This window comes from Gavialis gangeticus, unplaced genomic scaffold, assembly GCF_001723915.1.
Source record: "Gavialis gangeticus isolate Ggan-Ray unplaced genomic scaffold, GavGan_comp1, whole genome shotgun sequence".
Lineage (NCBI taxonomy): Eukaryota > Metazoa > Chordata > Crocodylia > Gavialidae > Gavialis > Gavialis gangeticus.
Genome location: NW_017729004.1, coordinates 24079872 through 24088317, shown reverse-complemented (window position 1 = coordinate 24088317; position 8446 = coordinate 24079872). Strand labels below are relative to the sequence as shown.

At 43.4% G+C, this 8446-nt stretch overlaps 1 protein-coding gene across 2 annotated transcripts in view; it reads left to right on the top strand.

The window, feature by feature from the left end:
- The window catches only part of LARP4B (La ribonucleoprotein domain family member 4B), a 76302-nt gene that overhangs the window by 10401 nt on the left and 57455 nt on the right, over positions 1-8446 (top strand). The gene's annotated exons all lie outside the window — the stretch shown is intronic.

Here is an 8446-nt window from a genome sequence, read left to right as displayed (position 1 = left end):
AAATGTAAATTCTTGAAATTGTGAGTGAGCTTTCTCTTTCAAATTAATCTCTATGAAGTATACAAAGATAGAGGTTATCTAACTTTTTAAAATTCCATGATGCTTCAAAAAAAAAATGGGTGCAGATGTTTCACATAGTAAAACCAGGATTCAATAATGTCAAAACCATTCTGATCTGTTGTGGTCTTTCTGACCAAAGAAATGCATTATTATTTTTCCATAATCAAGAAATGAGTGAGAGCTAAGAGCTAGCATTATCTGAGGGGTGCCATAAATCTAATAAGGAGTAGACAGATGGCATGGACCCTGGCAAATACAGCTTCTTACTCATCAATAGGAAGCCTTAAGTGATAACACAAACCCACCGTTGTTGCCGCTGCTGTTGTTAATTCTACAAATGATAAATGTTTTTTCTGAACATAATATGAAGGCAAGTTTCCTTGAAGTCCTTGGGAAGATGAATGTTTAGGACATGGATTTAGCTGTTCCATGGGTTGAGCAGCTAGCCTTTTTTTTTTTTTTTTTTTTTTTTTTACTGACTAAATTCACACACGTACGCCCTCTTCTACCACTATATACGGGAACCAAAGATTTGATCTCGGCTAACTTTTGCCTGAATTAGTTTACAGGAAAAAAAATCTGAAAAACTCACTTTAGCTTCCCATTCAGGATTAAATCTCAAGGAAGTAGGCAAGGTAGAATTCCCTGTGTCTGGACAGTGTCTAATGTAGTATAACCCTAATCATTTTTTAGGTATTCAGATGATGTTCTTGTGTGCACCAATTGAAAGGGTTTTTCCAGTTTTCCACAACAGTTAAGTAACTTGTAAGCAGTATTTGGTAACTAGATTTTTATTTCTGAAGCTCTGGATGATGCACAGCTTTGTACAGAAGAAATGTCCAGGAATATACCTGGAAGCTGAAAAGCTGGCACACAAGTATTATTGAGTATATTCCTTGAATGTTTCTATAACATTATTGCAGGTTTAGAATGGAAAGCATTTCTGACAGGCTTTGCAGGTCTAGGTGAATTATTGTTAAAGCTAGTGTTTCATTCTGTTTAAACATTAAGTATGATTTTATGCCTTAATGAACCATGGAATCTTCCTTTTGGATATGAGAGAGACTAAGCATTTTATCCAGCCATTCTGTGAAATCTCGTGTACAGACACAAGTGCCGTTTTCACTCCGACTAACATGGGGACTTGCCCCTCTCTTGCTCACCACCTTAATGGTGCTCAAAGACAGGCTGGCAATACAGGGTAACCTGGACAGGCTCACAAGGTGGGTGAACCTCAACCAGATCTCGTATAATATGGAGAAATGTTAAGTGCTCCATCTGGGGAGAAATAATCCACAACACGCTTCCAGGATCGGTAGTGCTACTCTTGCTAGCACCACATCAGAACAGATCTGGGTGTCGTGATACACAACAAGAAGAACATGAGCCACCAATGCGATGCCATAGCTGGCAGAGCTAATCAAATGCTAGCATCTACCAAGGCATCTCGAGCAAGGCTAAAGATGTCATCCTCCTATTCTAGTCGGCCTTGGTGAGACGGCGGCTGTATTGCTGCGTCCAATTCTGGGCGCCACGCTTCAGGAAGGATGTGGAAAAGTTCGAGAGAGTCCAAAGGAGGGCCCTGCACATGATTAGAGATCCTGAGACCAGCTCGTACAAGGAGAGGCTGAAAGACTTGGGACTGTTCAGCCTGGAGAAGAGAAGACTCAGGGGGGACTTGGTGGCAGTATATCACAGATCTGGGGGAGTGTCTGTTCACCAAGGCCCCCCATGGGAGGACAAGAAATAATGGACATAAGTTGACTGAGGATCACTTAAGGCTAGATGTACGGAAAATCTTCTTTACAGGTCGAGTGCTGAGGGTTTGGAACAGGCTCCCCACAGAGTTGGTACAGTCACCCGCCCTGGCAATCTTCAAAAAGCGTCTTGATGCCCATCTTGCTGGGGTCATCTGATCCGAGCAGTCTTTCTTGCTCTAGTGCAGGGGGGCTGGACTTGATGATGTGTAAGATCCCTTCCAGGCCCTGACAGCTATGAAACTGGATCTTACTAGCTAACTGTTGCAAAAGTGTTATGCAAAAATCAGAAAAGGTTCTGCTCCTTCATTGTTAAGCAGATGCCTTAAATCCGATTTAATAATCATGTTGACTTCAATGCTTCGTGCTTAAGTGTGTGTTTACAGGATATGGGGCTAATGTCTTTTAATTAAATCTAGTGGCATGAGACTGATTTTGAAATTGCTTCATTGAGAACAATGGCAGTGAGTAAATTGACAAAATTGTTGTAAACTTTTTCATACAAACATCCACTTTTTCAAAATTACAAAGAAAAGTTAGGCTTCAGAGCAGTTCAGAACCGCAAACCACATGGCTTCAAACTACAAAAAATACCCTGTAATTGGAGCATTTCAGCCTTTCACAAAGCAGTGTTCCTTGTAAATATACCATGGGGATATGAGCTTGTCAATTTTGTTTGACTTTGGTGTTTAGTTAGCATGTTGTTGAGAGCTTTCTCAGCAAAGATGAACATTTCATGTTCAAAACTTCTTCCTAGAAATCTTAACTACGAAACCAAGGTAACAAGTACAAAATGTTCTATGTAAATTTAAAACGCAAAGTAGGTAAACAACGAGTACCATGTAAATATTTTTATATAAAAAAATAATATGGCTTCATCAGAATTATGCAGAGAAAACAGTATGGCAGAATTGCAACTGCTGCTTTTTGGCTGTGTAGTTTCTCCCATCTTATTTCCTTTCTAGTGTTAGAAGGCATACCTTAGTAGTAGAATCACTTGCCTATTGTAACCCTCGTTGTGTGGATTCTTGGATCTGCTAGACATGCTCTGGTTTTAAATGGCACTTCTTGTGACTCCTTTTGTTAAAAACTTTCCTTCACATTTAGTTTTAAGTTTCCTACTGAAAGTAACATTAGTAATGGGCATGTTAGATATCCCTCTGTTTTAAATGTGTTCTGTTTACCTGCAGGCTGGTGTCTTTATAAATCACTACAAAAATTAAGAACACTGCTGTGATATGCTGGCTTTACGAAATGATTGAATTGGTTGTGAATAGCATGCATTCAGTGAAAAATGCTATAAACAGAAAAGCTGTGTCCTCATCTGAGGAAGCCTAGAGAAAAGTGACTTATTAAATCTGAGTCAAGTTCCACATGTTAAGTAACTTTGTCTCAGAGACTAAAAAAAATTGCAGCAGATGGCAGCAATGATGCGTCAGACTTTGTATCCTTAAGACCATTTAGTCTTTAGGTAGGGGTTTGTGACATTGCTCACTGATTTGGTGACCTGGGATCGGATAGTCTACATCTCTGTGGGTTTTGGAAGCAAACTTTGAAATGATGAGATGATGATGCATCTCTGCCAATTCAGTAAGGATTTTGGTGGTGGGATTGCTGCATTAGAGGGTTTCATCCAAAAGTTAGCCAGCTTGATCCTTTCATATATTCAAGTCTGGTGCGGAGCATGGCACTCAAGTGTATGCTAACCTTTCTATTTAAGAACTCAGAATGGTGGCATTGGTTTCTCAGTTAAGAGTTCATCCTTTCAGCTGAGCAAACTTGTATTTACAACACTGCTTCATTGGCACTTCAGGAATTACACTGGCTAGTGAGACTTGTGTACACGTGAAGTCTGAAAGCCAAACCTCCAAGTGGCACATTTGGACTTCAGGTGTACCACCCCTCTGTTTTTCAGTGCGACTTTTTCCCAATGTTACCATAAGGCCATGATCAATTTGGGATAACTACTGTTTATTTTGATATTCTTTCATAATCCTACCACCTGATTTTTTTTATTTTTTTTTTCCTGTGGAATGTCTTCAGATACTATGGCTAAATGTCGTCCCTTTTAATTAAAATTGTCCCTGGTGTTCTGGCACTCCTGTTCTTGCCTTGAACACAGTTTACATTCTCAGATTGGACAGCTTTCCCTTAATTGTCTTGCTAACAAATGTCATTTTTAAAGAAGGGTAGAAGTGTTTAATGCCCAAGGCTAGGGATCTGTTAAACTTATTTTTTCTTTTCACATTTTTATACCTCTGTTGCCCATTCATGTCTTCAGGTGTCTGTAGGTTCTGTACTCTTCTCAATAGGGTTGGGCACCTTACCTACTAAGGAGCCATCTTCTCTTTAGCATTGTAATGATTTAAGGTTTTTATGGTAGTTTATGGCATGGAAGTGCAAAGACAGTGATGAGAAAAATAGCAATTCTACTTAATTGCAGTCTGTCCAAATGCTAGTTTCTTGTCTAACAGCTATTAAAAATGAAGAATAAAAAGTTACTATTAACATATTTGTAAAACATTTAATGATACACTAAGAAGACTGGCATGCAAATTTCTACAACCAGTTATATTGGAGAAACTGATAGTGTGGCAGCAGGGTAATGAAATGGCTCAAGTGCTATATAGGGAGGTTCATAATGTGTACAAAGTAGAAGGCAAGCATCAAAGATGAATAAAATTGTATTTTTAGGTAGTTGCACAATTAAGGATATGTATGTTAATGCAATGGGAGACTTCTTTCAGAATTTGAAAAACACTTGACCCTGGCAAAGAACTAGGAAAATTTCCTGGGCAAGTGTCATAGAGGAAGCAGTGGGTAAGCATTTTTGGGGGTGAGGGGAAAGGGACGGGGGCGAAGAGGGGAGTAAAGCTTCTAATACTATGAATGTAGGAACCTTCCAGGTGTGAATAAATGCATCGATGCAGCCATCTTGTGGAAGCTTTACTCTTGTTATTTGTTGCCTAACAGTAAGCCTGGTAAACCTAGTCCTTTTAAATTTTGTCCCGCTCAAAACATGAAGTGGATGAATGGGCAAATGAGTGGATAGAAGTGTGCCTGGATGCAGGTGGGAGCTGAAGTAATTAGCATTGGGTTAAACTTTAAAAAAAAAAAAAAAAGGGAAAAAAAAAACTAGTTTGTCTATTCCTTTTTTTTTTTTTAAATTAAAAAAAAAAAAAGCTAGTTTGGCTTTTCCTTTTTTTTTTTTTAAATTAAAAAAAAAAAAAGGAATAGACAAACTAGCTTTTTTTTTTTTTTTTAAGTTGAACAGAAAATATAGGGAAGGAGGGCAATGATGCATCATAAGGAAAAAATATTGAAAACAAGTACAGAAAACATCATGATTTTTAGGAAAGCAGGTTGTGAAGTCAGGAAGGAAAAGCAAGAGACATTCTTAAGGTAGACATGTTACAATGAAATAGTTTAAAACTGTTCCTTTTTAAAATACAGGAGCATGGTGACAGGCGATTTGTGCCCTGTCACCACAAGAAATCAGGAATTTGGTCAGGAGATGACATTTTGAATGGGAGGCATAATTGTTTAGGTCACTGAGGACTACATGGACTATAGCATTTGGGTGGGAAATAAAACACTTTGCATAAAGCGTGCAGCATGGACTAAAAATGCATATCAAAATATGTTGTGTTACTTGTTAACCCACCTAGTTTCTTTTTGAGCATGCATTAGTGTTCAGGTGACTAGCCCTGGAGGATGGGTTGTAACTTTGGAAAAAGTGGGTGTGGTAGGATTGAGATGCAAGTAAGGTATCTTGATAAAGTAGGAAAATATGTACAAGATGAAACCACCATGAGATGGATGCTCAGCATACCAGAAAACACCACACCGGTAAGAGGTTAAAAATTGTATGCTGCTAAACTGGGAGTTAATTTCAAAAGGGGGCTTCTCAGGGAGTCTGTCCTGCACGGAAGCAGCCAGCTGGGTCTAGGAGCACTAACACCTCCCCTTGTGGGTTGTGCTCAATGGCGGAGGCCCTGGAGTACCAGATTAGGGAGCCCCAGGTAACGGTGCAGTGGCTGCGCACCATTAGAAATGGAGAGCAGGATCTGGATGCCTACTTCCAGGCTTTCCACTAGACTGCTGACAACTCCATGGCAGAAACAAAGAACCACCATGAAGTCCAGTCAGGTTGCCTGGACAAAGGTCATCACCTGCCCTAGATGTACTGCACCAGAGTGACCACCTCTCTGGAGCTGCACAACCGTTTTGAACCCCTCGCATCAGCAGAGCCAGCTGAACCACCAGCTTCAGCATGTAAGGACGGAGGGCCACCAGTAACTGCCCAGAAGATGATGCAGCGTAATTCTGGTTGGTGACTCCCTCCTGAGGGGGACTGAGGGAGTGATCTGTCACCCCGACCCCTTAGCCCATGAGGTCTGCTGCCTCCTGGGGGCCTGCATATGGGATGTAACTGAAAGTATCCCCAAACTCATCCAGCCCTCTGACCACCACCCCATGCTACTCATCCATGTGGGCATGAATGACATGGCTCAGAACAATTCTGGTTGGGGCATGAGTGACTACAGACCCAGACTGTTGGTTGATGGGAGTAAATCACCATGGTGCAAGGTGACTAGTGGTGTCACTCAGGGCTCAGTACTTGGGCCAGTACTCTTCAACATTTTTATTCATGATCTGGATTCGGGTATCAGATGTGGACTGGCAAAGTTTATGGACAGCACTAAACTATGGGAGAAGGCGGTGACACTGGAGAACAAGCTGGCCTGGGCAGGCCTGCAAGGTGGGTGGATCAAAACCTCATGGCATTTAATGCAGAGAAGTGGAGGGTGCTCCACCTTGAGAGGAGAAACCAAAATCATGCTTATAGGCTCGACAGTGCTATGCTCACTAGCACCACGACTGAAAGAGACTTGGGAATCTCGATTGACCACAAGATAAACATGAGCCACCAATGTGATGCTGTGGCTGGCAAAGCAAAGCAAACTCTGGCATGTGTCCATCAATGTATCTTGAGCAAAACCAGGGACATCATCCTCCTGCTGTACTTGGCCTTAGTGAGGCTGCAGCTGGAGGACTGCGTCCAGTTTTGGGGCCCCCACTTCAAGAGGGACATGGATAAGCTTAAGAGAGTCCAGAGGACAGCCATCTATGTGATCAAAGGCCAAGAGAGCAAGCCATATGAGGAGAGGCTGAGGGACATGGGACTCTTCAGCCTGGAGAAGAAAAGCCTCGGGGGGACTTGGTGGCAGCCTATAAGTACATGGGGGGGGGGGGGGGTGCACCAGGAACTGGGAGATCAGCTGTTCCCCAGGGCTCCCCAAGGGATAACAAGGTCTAATGGCCACAAACTTCTGGAAGGCCGATTTTTAGACTGGACATAAGGAAAAACTTTACACTCCGAGTGTCCAGGGTCTGGAACAGACTCTGCCCAGAGGTGGTGCACGCACCTACTCTGGACTCGCTCAAATGGACTCATTTACTCATCTTGCAGAGGGTCACATGACCCCAGCAGACTTCCTGCCTGTGACAGGGGGGCTGGACTCGATGATCTTGCATGGTCCCTTCCAGCCCCTAATGTCTCTGAATCCTGGTCCTAATTCTTATTTTCATTAATGTTTTAAATAACTGAGTAAAGTGTATGAGTCAAGTGATACCCTGTATTTCCTGCTGGGCCAAGGCATATGCCTCCTGTTTTCCCCCAGGGAACCAAGTCTTGCTGCATTTTCCCCAGCTGGGTCAGGGTGGGCTTGGGCTATGTCCCCTCCCCCTCCTTTTTTTTTTTTTCCCCTGTGGGAATAAGCCAAGCCCCCATCCCCCCGTGGGTCTGGGCTGCTGCTGGCCTGCCCCACACCTCTCTCCATGTGATGGGTGGTGCTGGCCTTGGTGCCAGATGGGGACCACTGGCAAGATCTAGCCCGTGGACAGACGGGGCAATGTCAATCCAGCCCACCAGTGGGCAAAAAGGTTGAACACCCCTTTCCTAGTACTTCAGAGGTGAGCCGTGGAATCCCTCTTGTTGAGTGCCCTTAAGAACACTTTTGCTGAATGCTTCTTGGAAATGCTGTAAACATGATCAATCTGGCATTGGTGCAGGGAATAGGCAAGACGATCTCTTGATACTTTCTAGCCCTGTGATTCAGTGAAGGAAGTGGTTAGGTATTTGTTTCATGCAAGTAAAGTAAAGTTTGGAACAAAGGTAACTTCTGATGACTCGATTTCAGTGGAAGCGTATATCTGGGGAATACATGAGCGAGACCTTATCCTTTAGACCAGGGGTCAGCACCCCCCAGCACATGTGCCAAGCACAACACACAAGGCCATTTTGCTTGGCACAACACCATCAGCCTGGGTTCTAGGCAGGTGCTGCCAGCCACAGAGCCAGGGCTGCTCCCAGCAGGTGGCTGGGCAGCTGCAAGCCCTGCTGCAAAAGCAGACCAGGCTCCATGGTTGGCAGCAGCTACCCAGAGCCTGGGCCAGTTGCAGTCAGGAGGCCGCAAACATCTGCTCCAGGCTCTGGCATTAGCTCCATACTGGCAGGTACATACGTGCCTTGGAGTGGACAGTGGGGAAGTGGCCTGAAGCAGTGCAAGCCCAGCCTCTCCCCCGCTGCTGGTACAGAGCTGATGACTGGGCTCTGGAGCCTGGCA